Source organism: Dermacentor albipictus, chromosome 10 (assembly GCF_038994185.2).
Source record: "Dermacentor albipictus isolate Rhodes 1998 colony chromosome 10, USDA_Dalb.pri_finalv2, whole genome shotgun sequence".
NCBI lineage: Eukaryota > Metazoa > Arthropoda > Arachnida > Ixodida > Ixodidae > Dermacentor > Dermacentor albipictus.
Window position 1 is genome coordinate 62,493,657 of NC_091830.1, and position 16,497 is coordinate 62,510,153.

At 49.1% G+C, this 16,497-nt stretch overlaps 1 protein-coding gene across 2 annotated transcripts in view; it reads left to right on the forward strand.

Annotated features, from left to right (window-relative positions):
* LOC135917637 (uncharacterized protein C11orf24 homolog) overlaps positions 1-16,497 on the forward strand; it is a 67,085-nt gene that overhangs the window by 32,684 nt on the left and 17,904 nt on the right. The window contains exon 1 of one of the 2 annotated variants that reach the window (XM_065451212.1): positions 12,099-12,119. The exons of the other annotated variant lie outside the window; for it this stretch is intronic. The gene's annotated coding sequence lies outside the window, so the exon portion shown is untranslated. Of the gene's footprint in view, positions 1-12,098; positions 12,120-16,497 lie in introns of those variants that run through there. 2 annotated transcript variants of the gene reach the window in all.

Below are 16,497 nucleotides of genomic sequence, written 5' to 3' on the forward strand. Positions count from 1 at the left end.
CCACTGTCCTCTGACGTGGCTCAATCAAATGTCACACAAAAACGGCCGCTTGCTCCGATGGAGCCTCACTCTCCAAGAGTACAACTTCTCCGTTAGATATAAGAAGGGAAAGTTGCATAGCAATGCGGATGGTTTGAGCAGGCTAATTTGAATTCTGCGTTTGAGGGTCCCGCCTAAATTTTAGGGTTACTAGTGTTAAATTTATTAAGCGAAGAAGATCCCCTCTCATTTAGCAGGATTCCCTCCATGATTGCTGAATTTGTCAGCAGGAATTTGCTTCAGAAATCGGCATAGTGAAATGCAGCATTTTTTTTGTTTCTGCACTTATGTTGTTGTTGTTTTTTTTTGAAGCCTAGCGAGTCTAAAGTGAGAGCCAATGCACGTCATCTCGGCGCAGAGCCGTGTTGTGGGGTTCATTTTGCAGTTGCCTGTCCTTGTTGGATGTTTTGGGGCGGTGACATCAATGCACAAGTGGTCGCTGCGAGCCAAGACATCAATCCCCCCCCTGACCAGCAGCCGTTCTCTTCCTGCCTAGCGGTTGTCAGCGCTAGACAGTCGAGACTTTTGGGGCCATGGAGGCGCTGTAAAGAACGGCGGGTTGCACAACAAGATTGTCACCTTGCCACCCGATTACGACAAGGGGTGCAAGACGCGCACCTCCCGCTCTCCGCCGCTGCAGCTGCGAGGCGTTCAAAGAAGCGACCTTTGCGCTGGAATCCGCCGCCTTCCTCCAGCCCGCTTCGACATTGTGACAAGACGAGTTTGGTGTGTGGACAATGATTCCAGAGTTCCTCAACGCGGCGCTGATCTGACACGCCTGAAGAAGCTACCGCGGGAACGTCTTATTTTTGCGCTCTCACGGTTCCGCATGTTGCAAAACAACGAGCGTCCCTCGAGCGGCGTCGATTTTCCGGAACGGCACCACCTTCAACGCCGTCGCTTGGGCTTCGGAATGTGTGTGCCTTTGTGTCTGTAAACTGGTCTTCAGAGCAGCTGCGAGTTGGTGGTGTGTAAACGAACAGCCGCCGCGTCGTAGGACCAGCGGATCGAGTGTATAAGAACTGTGGTTGTGCGATTGTTGGACGCACTTCTCTTGAGCAGTCATGTTAGACTGGTTCACTTCTCTCATGCAGTCCTGTTGGACTAATACTATTTTTCTCAAACAGTCATGTTAGACTGAGTTAATTTTCTGTAATTAAACCCCTTTTTCCTCGTTCTCGATGAGAAGCAGTTCTTCACTTCATCAACGATCTCAGCGTAAATAAGTTGGACGACGGCATGGGCCAGCTACCTTCGAATTCATGCCGTACTCCAATCTTGGCAAAGGACCACGGACGAAGGGATTGAGCCCCCAATCCTGACAACTGGCTGACAGCGGTGAGATGGACTTTGCGACATGGTGCTGTATCTGTGGTGAGTGCTTGGTTTTTGCTTTGACTCTCTAGGCTTCATTTTGTGGTTGTTCTGTTTAGAACAGTAGGGAAGCTAGATTGTTGTGTGTTAGCTAGGTTGTGTTTTCCTAGCTAGATTTAGAGAGCAGAATCAAGGCAGTAAAGCAGCAGTCATGGAGTTAAGGACACTGCTGAGAGACGAGTTGTTGATTGTTGGTGAGGAACTGGGCCTAGATGTACGCAAGGAAATGCTCAAATCGGAATTATTGGAGCTAATTTCCAATCAGGCCAGTGAGCAAGATATTGAAATGGGATTGGAACTTCTCAAAAAGAGAGAGAAACGGGAAAAAGAAAGAGAAGAACGAGACAGAGAAAAACGAGAGAGAGAGGAACGCGATAAAGATCGCGAGATAACAAAAATGCAACTTGAACTTGAAAACAGACGTTTGGAGTTGTCTCAAGGAAGTGAAGGAGCTCTGGGTCGATCAAGTGAGGCAGAATCGTACCGCATGGACAGGCTATTAAAGCCATATGAGGTCGGGACCGACATAGGCTTGTTCCTAAGCAATTTTGAAAGGACTTGCGAAAAGATGAACTTCGGTCCGAGTACATGGCCACAGCGGTTGCTGTCTATGTTGCCGTGTGAGGCGGCGGAAGTAATCGCCAGATTGAGTGTGCAGGATGCATATGATTATGCGAAAGTTAAGGCTAGTCTCCTGAAGAAATACCGCCTTTCAGCCGAAGCTTTTCGGCAAAGGTTTAGGAGCACAGGCAAGAAAGATAGCGAGGGCTATCCGGAGTTTGCATATAGCTTAAAGGCCAACCTAGTCGAGTGGCTTAAAAGCGCGGAAGCGTACGACAGCAGAGACATGATCATTGAATGCATGTGTCTAGAGCAGTTTTACAAAACCATTCCCCAAGCTGTGAAACTGTGGGTGCAAGATAGAGGTAATGTAAACACTGTGGAAAGGGCGGCTGAATTAGCCGAAGAGTACGCAACCCGTAGAAAGTTGAACGCCGAGGAGGGAAACTGGGACGGTCGAAATGGACCGCGGAAACCATTTCCGTTCAAAAAGGGTGCGCAAACTAGACGATCCGAGCCTGTAGACATGGCGGAAAAGCCCGCAGAAAAGAGCGAGGAGAAACTTAACGGAGAAACAGCACAAAAAGAACAGAAAAGAAAGTTCGGATCTTTTAGACCAATTCGCTGTTACAGATGCCACAAACTGGGGCATATAGCTGTAAACTGCGAGAAGTCTAGCGTAGTTTTTTCCTACGTGGAGGAAAAAGATGAGAATATGGAACTTTTAAGTCCGTATCTCCACAACCTGCAAGTTAATGGAAAACCATGCCGAGTGCTAAGAGACAGTGCCGCCACGCTGGACATTGTCCATCCGTCTTACGTGATGGTAGAGGACTTCACCGGAGAAGTAGCATGGATAAAACAGGTTGTAGAAGAACACAGCGTGTGTCTGCCCATGGCCAAAGTCAAAATCAGTGGACCATTCGGGGAGCTAGAGACTGAGGCTGCAGTTTCCAAATTTTTGTCACTGCAGTATCCCTACATCTTTTCGAATCGTTCGAATCAGTTACTGCGTGACAGAGGGCTCAAACTGGGAGAGGGCATAGTACAGGCATTGACCAGAGGCCAAGCTCGTAAGATCGCGGCGCTTTCGGCTGAAAATGCTCAAGCTCCTCCAGCTGAAGCAGAAAAGGGGATAGCTTCAATACCCGAATCCGAGCTAGGCCCGACGGACAAAAGAACAGTTGAGGAGAGCCTGCCAGTTGACCAGCTCAATGAGAGCGTAGCACTAGAGTGTCAGAGTTCTAGCCTGCAGGAAGAGCATGCAGACGCGCTCCCAAGCGAGACAGGGTCGTTATTATCACCGGCCTCAAAGAACTTTGATCAACTCTTACGCGTGGATAGAGAGTCACTGGCAGCTGAGCAAAAGAATGATGAGAGCTTAGCTAAATTACGGGACACAGCTAAAGAAGGCATTGCTAGGCGCAACGTAACGATACATGAGAAAGGAGGATTGTTGTATCGGCATTACAGAGATCGAAAGGGTAGGATTTTAGATCAGTTAGTCATACCTACTAAGTATAGGGAGGACCTTTTGAGTCTTTGTCATGGAAATGGGTGGTCCGGCCACCTAGGCATAAACAAATCAAAGGAAAGATTGCTTATGGAATACTACTGGCCTGGCTGTTTCAAAGATGTAGAAAACTTTGTAAGATCATGCGACGCCTGCCAGCGTTCTGGTAAACCAGGAGAGACTTGGAAAGCTCCACTGAAGGTAGTGCCCTTAATAACAGAGCCTTTCAGACGGCTTGTAATAGACACGGTAGGGCCTCTTCCAAAAACAAAATCAGGCTACAGGTACTTGTTTACCATGCTGTGTCCGGCTACCAAGTTTCCAGAAGCAATCCCTTTGAAAGAGCTCAGCTCCACTGAAGTAGTAGACGCGCTTTTGACAGTGTTTGCACGAGTTGGGTTTCCAGCCGAAATTCAGGCAGATCAAGGGTCAGTATTCACGAGCGCACTGACTTCCACATTCTTGCAAAAGTGCGGGGTAAAGTTAATTCACAGTTCTGTCTATCACCCTCAGTCAAACAGTGTAGAGAGGTGGCATTCGGTGCTTAAGCGAGTTTTGCGTGCGCTCTGTTACGAGCACAAGGAGGACTGGGAGAACGGTCTGCCGGCAACTTTGTTTGCTTTGCGAACGGTTCCACATGAGGCGACAGGGTTCTCACCAGCAGAACTAGTGTATGGGAGGACACTCCGTTCTCCACTGAGAATGTTAAGAGAGATGTGGGAGGAAAGAGGGGAGAGTCCAACCGTGGTTGAATACGTGCTAAATTTACTGGATCGGCTAAGCGCAACCCGAGAACTAGTCGGAAATAACATGGAAATAGCTCAAAGGAACGCCAAATTCTATTACGACAAGCATGCGAGGCTGCGTACGTTTAAAGTTGATTTAACGATGAAAGCGGAAAAGTGTAGGTTTGGTTGTTCCCAGGTTACTTATCTGGGCCATGTTGTCGGTCAGGACATGAGACGGCCGGCTGAGCTGAAAATAGCTACGATTGGAGAATTTTCTCAGCCGCGCACGAAAACGGACCGTTCATTTTTGGGACTTGTGGGGTACTATCAACGGTACATTCCGAATTACTCGCAATTGGCAAGTCCATTAACAGACGCCCTCCGAAAGGGAGCACCGAGTAACGTACACTGGGATAAGGACAAAGAGAACGCTTTTCAAAGTTTGAAAACGCTATTGGTTTCTCGCCCTGTGCTTCGCGCGCCAGACTACACAAAGGAATTCATAGTTCAATGCGACGCAAGCGACAGAGGTATGGGCGTGGTACTTAGTCAAGTCGGCGACGATAACGAGGAGCATCCTATCCTCTACGCCAGCCGTAAACTAAATGTAAGAGAGGAAGCCTACAGCGCTTCAGAGAAGGAATGCGCTTGTTTGGTTTGGGCCGCCCAGAAGTTGTCGTGTTATTTGTACGGAGCGAAGTTCATCTTCGAGACCGACCACTGTCCTCTGACGTGGCTCAATCAAATGTCACACAAAAACGGCCGCTTGCTCCGATGGAGCCTCACTCTCCAAGAGTACAACTTCTCCGTTAGATATAAGAAGGGAAAGTTGCATAGCAATGCGGATGGTTTGAGCAGGCTAATTTGAATTCTGCGTTTGAGGGTCCCGCCTAAATTTTAGGGTTACTAGTGTTAAATTTATTAAGCGAAGAAGATCCCCTCTCATTTAGCAGGATTCCCTCCATGATTGCTGAATTTGTCAGCAGGAATTTGCTTCAGAAATCGGCATAGTGAAATGCAGCATTTTTTTTGTTTCTGCACTTATGTTGTTGTTGTTTTTTTTTGAAGCCTAGCGAGTCTAAAGTGAGAGCCAATGCACGTCATCTCGGCGCAGAGCCGTGTTGTGGGGTTCATTTTGCAGTTGCCTGTCCTTGTTGGATGTTTTGGGGCGGTGACATCAATGCACAAGTGGTCGCTGCGAGCCAAGACATCAATCCCCCCCCTGACCAGCAGCCGTTCTCTTCCTGCCTAGCGGTTGTCAGCGCTAGACAGTCGAGACTTTTGGGGCCATGGAGGCGCTGTAAAGAACGGCGGGTTGCACAACAAGATTGTCACCTTGCCACCCGATTACGACAAGGGGTGCAAGACGCGCACCTCCCGCTCTCCGCCGCTGCAGCTGCGAGGCGTTCAAAGAAGCGACCTTTGCGCTGGAATCCGCCGCCTTCCTCCAGCCCGCTTCGACATTGTGACAAGACGAGTTTGGTGTGTGGACAATGATTCCAGAGTTCCTCAACGCGGCGCTGATCTGACACGCCTGAAGAAGCTACCGCGGGAACGTCTTATTTTTGCGCTCTCACGGTTCCGCATGTTGCAAAACAACGAGCGTCCCTCGAGCGGCGTCGATTTTCCGGAACGGCACCACCTTCAACGCCGTCGCTTGGGCTTCGGAATGTGTGTGCCTTTGTGTCTGTAAACTGGTCTTCAGAGCAGCTGCGAGTTGGTGGTGTGTAAACGAACAGCCGCCGCGTCGTAGGACCAGCGGATCGAGTGTATAAGAACTGTGGTTGTGCGATTGTTGGACGCACTTCTCTTGAGCAGTCATGTTAGACTGGTTCACTTCTCTCATGCAGTCCTGTTGGACTAATACTATTTTTCTCAAACAGTCATGTTAGACTGAGTTAATTTTCTGTAATTAAACCCCTTTTTCCTCGTTCTCGATGAGAAGCAGTTCTTCACTTCATCAACGATCTCAGCGTAAATAAGTTGGACGACGGCATGGGCCAGCTACCTTCGAATTCATGCCGTACTCCAATCTTGGCAAAGGACCACGGACGAAGGGATTGAGCCCCCAATCCTGACAGCGCGCTGTACTGGCTCTGGCTCGGTCGGATGATCCCTTTAGCTAGGTAGTCATTGACCTGCTCTCTCATAAACTGGCTGTCCGCAGGGCAGGATCTGTATGGCCTTGAGGCGACGGGAATATTGTCTCTGAGATCGATGCTGTGCTCAGCGTGAGCGCAGAGCCCTAGCGCGTCCTTCCCCGTGGTGAACGCCTTATGGTGACGATGAAGAATTGAGCGCAGCTCATCTTGTTCGTCGGCGTTTGCGTCGCGGGACATTTTGGATACTGCCTCTTCGATCTGATTGGTGTAATCTTCGTCAGGACCGGGGTCCTTCGTGTTCAGCTGTACGAAGCCGATATCGCTCACCGGTAGTTCGTCTAGGACCTTGCGATTGCTAAAGGCTGTTATTAGGGTCTCTCCGACGCGATGCGCACCGTGTGCGCCTGGTGCGTGACCCGATGGCTCACTCACCGATGGCTGAAAGGGGACGAGGGTGACGTCGTTAGTGGGGTGGAACGTGACGTCAACATTCGCAGCGCGACGCCAGTCCGAACCAAGAATCAGGTCCATGGCACCTGGCAAGGGCGCGATCACCACCTCCTCGAGTCGCACGGTCGATGTTCCGACGGTCACGTTCAGAGTCGCCACTCTCGCCGGTCTGACGCACCGGTCGAGCACTTCTATCGTTTCGTGAGACGTCCAAGGTCGGGGATGAACCTCAGGACCCACGGAGCTCTCGCCGAGGACGGAGACGTTGGAGCCGCTGTCTATGCAGACTCTGACCTGTCGGCCCTCAACGAAGCCCTTCACGATGGGTAGGCTGCCGCCCGTCGATTGCAGGAAGCAGTTGGCTTGCTTGGAGGTTGTGCCGGCGTTGCCTGCGTCATATCTGGCTTCTCGGCGTCGTTCCGCGTGGATTGTGGCCTCCGTCTTGGGTCTGGTGCACTCCCTCGACAAATGTCCCATATTTCCGCAGTTAAAGCAGGCTCGTGCTCGCGCCGCTCGAACTGGTTCTCGGTGTTCGCGCCGCATTGACTGAGCGCTCGGCCCGGGGCGTCCGTCGTCAGCTGCCGCTCTGTTCTCGTAGCTGTTCCTCGTTTGGTTTCGTTGACTCTGTTGTCCAGCTTGAGATTGTCGGAACTGCGCTGTTTGCGTCGTTATTGCTTTACGCCGTCTGGTGTCGAGCAGCGCTGCGCGGTCTATCAAATCAATGACGCTGCTGCAGGGCTGTGCAGCGAGAGGATTCGCCCAGGTGTCGTCTTCGATCCCGCTGAGTATCAGCGAAATTCTCTCTTCATTCGCAAGCGGGTACGGAGATTTGTCCAGTAGAGCATTTTTAGAGTACATGTACTCCACAAGGGTCTCTGAATTGCGCAGTTTTCGTGAAGCTTGCAGGTCCAAGAACTCCTGCATTGTTAGCTTCCGGTCGAAACGAGAGGCAAGAGCTTCCTTCCAAAGGTCCCACGTTTCACAAGCCATACCGTAAGAACTGTGCCAGTCCCTTGCCGCACCTTGGAGCCGGGTTGCTGCCGTTGCGAGCGTCAGTGATGGGGACCAGTGGGCCAGCGCAGCAATGCGTTCCACCTGCGTAATCCACGTTTGGACATTTCGTTGTACATCACCGTCGTACTCGGGGATGGCGGACGCGGTATCGTTCGTAGACTGGATCAGCACGGGCGGAGCTGGCGCGGACATTCTCGACAACGCTTCCGTCATCTGCAGCTGCGCGCGTGCGAACATGGCCACGATTTCAGTCACGCTTGGCGTACCTTCTGTAGCTGTGGCGGTGGTGTTCTCCAGCGAGGGCTGCGGAGATGCGCCACGGTTGACTTCTGCAGGCCGTTGGTTCGCTGCCGTAGCAGGGGCTTGGCTCCAGTCGTAACGTTGGGAGCCCGTTTCGTCCCCAGCTTGCGCCTGCGTTGGCTTCGGTGCCGCCGTTGTGTCACTCGTAGCGTGTGACCCGCGTTGCTGGGTTAGAAGCCGTCGCAGTTGGTCAACCTCTGCACGCAGACTCTCGATCGTAGTCGCCGTAGTCGCAGACTCTCGTTCGTGGTCGTCGCCGTCAGCTTCGGTCTGGAGGCGAGTGTTGTCGTCTTGGAGACGGGTCACGAGATCGTCCTTGCGGCCGCTGCACGGAAGTCCACGCATTCTCAGCTCGTCAGTCAGCTGTTGCTTTTTCAGGGCGCTCAGAACTTCGCGGACCGTTGATTTCATCGGTGAATAGATGAATGTCGACTCCGAGCTCACCGATGGCGTTCTGCTGGGCTCCGTGGTGGCAGCTCGTTCTTCGTTCGGGAAAGACGCGTCTGCAGATCCTGTCGGCTGCGCCATGACAGCAAAAGTGAAAAGGCTGGATTCTTTCTCAAATGCAAACTGTTTATTATCTGCAGAGCGTCGGCGTGAAGCGTGTTGCTGCCTTCCTCGGCCGCGTCTCTCGTGCGTCTCTCCTTGCCGTCTCTTGTGCTCGGCTGACCTCCGGCTCTTCTCTCTCGCCTCGCTCGAACCCCCGTGTCTACTCGTGGGTCTCTTCTTACAGTCCCAGGAACTATGGCAGGGCATCGGTGCGATGAGTCTTTCCTCGTGTTTACTCAAGGGTCTCTTGCGGGGAGCAAAGTACCATGCGGGGCGTCTCGTGATCTACGGGATTGCGGCGGTGCACATGAGCTCGCTGCCTGACAGGTCGGCGTAGAATGCGTGACGGCTAAGTTACGAGAGTGCGCGCCGCTCACAACTAGTTGCTGTCACCTATAGTACAGTAACGATTAGAGACCGCGGGCGCCTGAAACAATCAACTTAATTCAATGCAATTTACTTTCATGGGCGCAACGTATCAATACACATAAATGCCATATTATTGTGCGTAAGGTGGCCCCAAGGTAAAAAAAAAAAAACTGCAGGAGTCTGCGCATGAATAAGGATAGGCACCACATGAAGCGAACTTAAGACGTCCCATGGGGACACATGTAAATTGGCGCACTAGTGTAGAGGGTTGTTTAAGTACACCCGCGGGGAATAAAGGGTAAAATAAGGATGAACGAAATAGGAAAAAGAAAAAATATATATTTGAGTAAAAAAATTAAGAGAACTGGTACAAAATGTGTGCTTATATCAATACCAACTTAGAAAAACCTACAATCAGTAAAAAAAGGAAACAAAGCGAAAAAAGACGACACGGGGAACAGTTCGCACTGTTATTTCTACGAACAGATGAGCTTGTTTTTGACACGGCCTATTGTTTCAAGCGGCATAGAAAACGATAAGCGAGCGGATAGTCAACGTATTTATCTGACCTTTTTGCCCTCTCCGTTATGTATTACGCATAAACTTGGCGTAACAGGGTCGCTCGTGGTTTCCAGACGCCGGAAGTGAAACGGCAGTTCACTCTAAACAGAAACTGTGGGCTGCCACAAGGGGAAGGAAAAAAAAGTGGAGCCTGACAGTTTTTGCGTTTCGTGAAGCTTCAGCTCAGGGTGAAATCTGATTTCCTACGATTTCCTTGAAACGGCTACTGGAACAACTTGAATGAAATTTGTTGCATTTGAGAGATAACTTTAGTCTAGCAAATATATAGGGCGCCTAACCTTAATTTGGTATCTCTAATTCTCGCGAAGATTGATGAAAATCGGTAAGCTACAAAAAAAAAATGAGCGCGTACAAGTTTACAAATCCAAAAATCTGCACCAACACCAGACATCGCAGTACTGTAGACAGCTGCAGCGGTTATAGCGCAACTGAAGTGAACAAATTTGACGTGTATTCACAGTGTGCGAGAAATTGTTACAGTTTTTACGAGGTGTTGGCAAGTGCCCTACTCACAAATGAGCGGCATATTCCAGGGCTGCGTATGATGCGTCAAATTTGTCCACTTTAAATGCATTATTACGTGTGACTCGCACTACTGTGCTACAGATTTTCAAACACGATGCGCAACTTCTTTTTTTTTTTTAAGATTTGCGATCTTGAAGAATATTTTTGAAGGAATGATGACGTAAATCTAAAATCCGCTTCCCGCACTCCCTAAATTTAGGCTTTGTTTTTTTTCTTTTTAGTGCGACGCTTTGTCTTTTTTTCTTTTTAATGATTTGTCCGCCTCCTTCACTTATAGAGGAGCTCTCGAGCTAAAAGCTTGCTCTTGATACGAGTCTTTTCTCTCTCCTTCCTTCACCTCCTCCTTGTCCCCCTATTGTCTGAACGCTTTCGTGGTTGAGGGGGGGGGGGGTGCGATTCACGAACTTAAAGAACCGTGCGCTGTGCTCGGGCACGTGCAAACAGCCTCGGCACGTGAGAGACGAACGCCGCGAAAGCTTAGTGCGTAAGTATCTGAATACATCGTACGCCTGTTTCCGTCGGGCTATGGTAATTCAGGGCGAAAGCCGTGATTGGCTGCGAAATTTGAGGCCGCAACTTGTTCTGCTCTCTCCTGAACAGAACGTTTCGGGCCGCGCATGGGCAGGATGAGACGCTCCCGTGTCATGCACTCCTTTTACGCGTAACCACAAGTGCTTCCCCCAGTTGTGTGCCGAAACGAACGCCGAAGATTGCTCCCTAAAGTACGCTGAAATATCTTCAAGCGAAAGTTGTCTGCTATGTTGCCTGCACCGAGACGCCGTGCCTGCACAGTGGGGGGTAGATATACACCTCAGACCCCCAGTAGCGGGCCGTGACATTTGCGCTACCATCGCTGAAGATAAAGTTTCGGCTCAGCAGCAAACTTAAGACCCATCCACGTGCTGTACCTTGTCCGGTAGCGCGACATATCTCCTGCGACGTGTATCGCGAGATGCGGATCCCACGAAAAGAAGCACCCTGTGTGCGTGTGTGCCGCAATTTTTTTTTTGTTCAACTGCTCCTTTTCGCGCCGTTATACAGACGCTTGCTATGATGGAAAAAATCAACAGGCAGTGCATAAATGAATGTTGCCATTCGTTACGACTTGAACTTTCCGTAAAAAACTGGCTCTGTCGTACAGCTTCGGGTTCACTTCCGCCGTACTGCACACAACTGGCGACGCCGTGGTGACCCGGACGCCGGTCGCAGAGGGCGGGTTGAACGAATCAGGAACAGCCGGGCGCGGCGCGAAAGAACAGCCAAAGAAGCACTGTTTCGCTGATGGCGGACATAACGTGAAATAACGGGGAAACTGCGGGAAAGACAGATGTGAAGCTGAAGGTTATTGCAGAACGGTATCAAAACAGGAAAGACTGCAGGGGGAAAGGAAAACAGTAAAAAGAAGAAACGTGAATGCCCTAACTTGGGCGCATTGTTCGTATTGTATTTTTCATTTTTTTTTCTTTGCCGGAGGCAGCGGCCCGTCGCGAACGGTAGGCCATCATTCGGTTGCCGGGCATTAGTAGATATGACGGACGGTCGTCGGGCAGCGCCAAGTGTACGCGTTCGCGCCCCTGTCGACAGCACGGTTGTGTGTGGGTTACGGCGAAACGGCGCAGTCTGATAAGAACGCCGTGTAAGTGCTTATTGTTCACGATAACGACGACTATGGCGGTCGCAATGGTAACTGCAATGATGATGATGATGATGATGGCTGTACTACTGCGGCTGCGAGTGATACGACTGAGCCTCCGTTTGCATTGTGCGGTGAGCGCGTTCAAGAAAAAAAGCTAATGGCAATACAGCAGCGTCTGCGCAGTTGCTATGACGTGGCGCTCTTGAGCCGAGGTAGCGGGTTCGGTTCCGGGCCGCGGCGGTCGCACTTTAACGAGGGGTGGGGGATGCGGAAACGCTTTTGTACCGCATGGTCTTTGTGAACGTTAAAGCCGAAAAGCGCGGCGACGCTTCTTTGAAGACGCCGGAATCTGTGACGGTTACTGACTCTACTGCGTCGTGAGTGGTTGTCTCTCATTTGTGCTTTTAAAACACGTGTTCACGGACATCGCCGAAAAGGATAGTTTCTCGAAAGAGACCTTAACTGTTTTTGTGTGAGGCGTCTCTGTTAATTTTTGAATATTCTTTTTAAGCATCACCTGTTGAAAGCACCTATATTTACTTTATATTATCGCCTGTAGTATCAATCAGTCGATCGAAACGGGATAGTTGTCGCCAGCAAACGGCGGTTACAACTATTCTGTTTATTTTCATCTAAAAAGAAGAAAATAAACCCGGTGGTATAAATTATACCGAAGCCCCCACCTACGTCATGCCAACTAAGTAACGATGCCGTTGCGGCTGTATAGTTAAAAACCCCATAATCTAATTTTTTGTAAAAACTGTTGGTTGGCACACTGACATCTTAGTTATGTTAACTACTGTCGTCGGCTCACGCCTTGATAAGCGCCATTATGGCAAATATGAGTTGTGGGATTTCGAATTGGGAAAATCAAACGAGCAAAAAAAAAAAAACAGAATAAGACAGTGAACTAAACAGCGCCGTAGCTGTGTCCTGTGGCAAAAGAACAAATGTCGGGGTCGGCTGTCGGATATACGGTACAGTGGCAAACTGGATGTTGAAAAAAAAGAAAAAACGACACCACCAGCTCTGATGTGAACACTGAAAAGTTCGAGGTTTCTTTAAAAACTCGCAGGAAGATTCGAAATTCCAAACAGGCAAGAAAAAAAACACATGCTTACCAATATAAGAAGATGCGAAAGTGTTTGCGCCACGTATTATATAGCCCGTGTATGAGCAGTCGGTGTTAGTGGTTGAAATTCGTCGATGTTGTGCGCCTTGTAGATTCAGTAATGAACAGTGAATGCATGATGACACGACACTTGCGAGGGAATCCTCAAGCCCGCAAACGATTTAAACCCGCTGCGGTGTGTGTGCATATATATATATATATATATATATATATATATATATATATATATATATATATATATATATATATATATATATATATATATATATATATATATATATATATCCCTCTGCTCAGGCCTCGGCACTTCTATGGGGCCGTCGCAGTTATAACGCTCGTGGACTTTCTTTCTTCATTTATTCAAGACATTCCTTACAGAAATGCTTTTGGGGACACGACAAAAGGCAGTGAATTACGTGCACGATAAAGGAGGCCCAGCCAGACGAAATTAATCCGGAGTCTTCCACTGCGGCGTGCCTCATAATCGTATGGTGGCTTTGGAACGTAAAACCGGCAGAATGATAGAAAGAGAAAAAAAAGAGCTGGGCCAGTGTAATGTATACGCATTCCTTTTTGCTCTATTCTGTTCCTTCCTAATAATGCACTGCTCACGACCGGCCGATCCCGGTGGAAACTGCGTAGGCGGAGCGCCTTCGGACAACTGATAATGCTCGAAAGGAAACGCCTTCGGAGTAGAATGGCAATGTTATACTTCGGCCGCGCTGTCGCGCGAAAATTCGGTGTTGTGAAAGAAACGTGTTAGCAGTCTGCGCTTGGGACAATAATTAAAGGGGAAAAATTACAATAAAACGGCACAAAAGTAAATGCTCTAGAACTCAGTGCACTTCAGCTCTTCCTTCACAGCCTCACAACGCCTTCGCTGGTCAAAATGGCACTAGTATTAAACTCACGTGATTCTTACAGCAACATCGACAGCAGAGGTTCTATACACATAAAAACAAAAAGAAAGAAACGTTTCCTAATGTTAGTCTCAAGAAGTTTAGCTTGTGACTTGGATTACAGAATTCGGTACAGAAAAGTTCTAGCTGGAACAACAGAGCATTTCTCTGCGCATTCTCGCACAGCATATCTCAGTACTAGTGCTTGGCGAAAGTTTGTCAGAAGGTTATGCTTTGAGTGCTGGATGACTTCAATTCTACTTTTACAAGTAATTGTTAAAAAGTTACAGAGAGAGAGAGAGAGATGGTATAGGGAAAAGGCAGGTAGTTAGGTTAACCACAGGCTGTGCCCGGTTGTCAGGATCTAGCACTGGGATAGGGAGAAAGGAGCCTATAATATGAGTAGACTGAGAGAAGCTCAAGGTATGCACCCCCAACACACGCAACGAAGTGCTCATTGTTCAGTCAGTGGAAAGCGGTCTTGGAAACTGGCGCATTTCTAGAAGCGCACCAGCGTTGGTGTGGCTTCGCAGACGCACGAAACCACAGTCCAAGGATGCTCTGTAAGAGGCCTGTCATCTAATTGGACTAAAGCTGTCCCAAGGGCAAGCCTCTCATCTTCGCACGATGGGCGGTCGCACAGGAGATGTTTCGCGGTTTCTTTTATGGCCATGTGTATGTGTTACAATTGGCGCTGCCCGCCTTTCCAATTAGGAATGAATAAGTGTTCGTAACAACAACAACAACAACAACAACAACAACAACAAAAAGCTTACTACTCGCAGCCGACATTGTAGCGTTTCTTCCAGTCGAGTGGAATTTGGCAAATGTTGTAACTGCATGCTCGGAGGCACGGCGTGTAGAGTTTTTCTCTTTTTTTTTTTCTTCACTTGGGTTACCACGCGGCATAACGTCTTAACGGAGTTAAATATAAGCATGCAGGCCCGTTTCATATGGAGATACTGCAACCGTGAATTTCAATGTGGGGCGTTGGTGCAATGTAGAATGTAAAACTGCAAAATTTGTTCATTACGATCGTAGTGGCGATTATCGCGCACATTATGATGTCTACTGCTGTTCGTGTATAGATGTTGCTCAGCCGAAGTGTTCGTTTTTCAAGTCTCGGAATCCCTTATTTGCAGCAGTCTGAGGCAGTCGTCACAGAATTTGTCAAGTGGCGTCTGTGATCCCGCTAGCTCATCTGAAAGCAAGAACGCAGAACGAAAATAAAAATGAGACACGAAGAACAAAAAGGAAAGCGGAGAACCGCGCCATTGTGGGCCGCTCGTCGAACGATTTCGTGGGCGCGGGAACCGCATTGGATCTTCGCGTTCTACGCAAATTTGACGTTCAATTTGCGTTGCCCTTTCGCGAGGCGAGCGCCTTCAGAGCCCAGCCTCCCCCCCCCCCTCCCCTTCCCCTCGACGCGAAATTCCCCATTCCCGCGCCGCGCGGCCGGTCTCCAATTCTGCACCGGCCCTCGATTTGTCTTGTCTTGTCTTGTGGCCTCGAGAGTGGCGCGTACCCACTATGGGGGATTGGCCAAGAAGCAGGCGGTTTTCCATATGGTTAGAAGTAGAGACAATCTAGATTTGTATAGTGGAGCGTGGGACGATAGTACTGTAAATTAGAAGTTTAATTGATTATTGTTAGGAATTCCAATAAAATAAGTAAACGTGAAGAAATGAAATAATATAAATTATGGATAATTTTAGAAATTCAGCAAGATTTGCGAGCGCTTCGTGTTTGACTTTTCCTTCGTCGCCCGGAACAGGGTGTGTCCCACTCCACGAGCGCGCACTCCTTCGCGAAACTCACGCGGCTGGCGCCTTGCTTTCTCAACTTCTCGGTTTGCATCCGGATTTTGTTAGCTAGGGGTCCAAAGGGCCCTCCTATCACACGCAAGCGAGGTGGCCCGACTCAGTGGTGCCCTGGACTAGGGGCCCACCCAAGGCTGAAGAGGACCCAAAGTTTTCAAGAATGAAGACTTCGTGCTCAACTCGCGAATATCTTAAAGAACTAAAAAAGTTTCCCATTCCATTCCATCTGTTCACGCAGCCTGTCTCCGTTTGGCGAGGACCCCGCCTTCTTATCTGCATCGCCCTTAACGCATTTTCTCTCTCACTATATGTGGCGTTTTATTCCTCGCGTCGCCGGGAACTGTTCTCGATTGCGCCAGAAGAAGCGCATTGCGTGCGGCCAAAAGTGGACCGGACGTTTCGATGTCTTCAGGTGGGAATAAAGCAGGGAAGGCGTTGGGCTCGTCGGTGGCACTTTTCGACAGTCAAGAACTGAAAATTTTTTAGGCCTCCCTGGAATAAAGAGACATGTTAAAGTGGCAAGAAAGGGCCAGCCAATAAATTTGTTTATACCGGTGAATTAGTCTTTCAGAATACTATTACTGTTAATTTGGCGGAAAGAGATCGGTTATTAGCGGAGAAAGAAGGTGAAGCGTTCTTTGAATTTCGCGCGGAAACACCAGCTCCTGCACGTCAGTGTGACGTGACGGATTTCTAAATATCTACTCACTTTTAGTCCGTTTTGGCGTGCAGGAAAAGCTTTCGAAAGTTCCCTAGATTGAATCTTTGGTTTCCTTTGAATTAAGTGCGGGTATTCAGTAGACCGTCGTTATAACGAAATTTAACAGGGATAAGCGGGCTAGTTGGTGGTCGTTATTGGAATGCATCATGTAACCGCACAAAAACAAGGGACAAAGAAGGAACA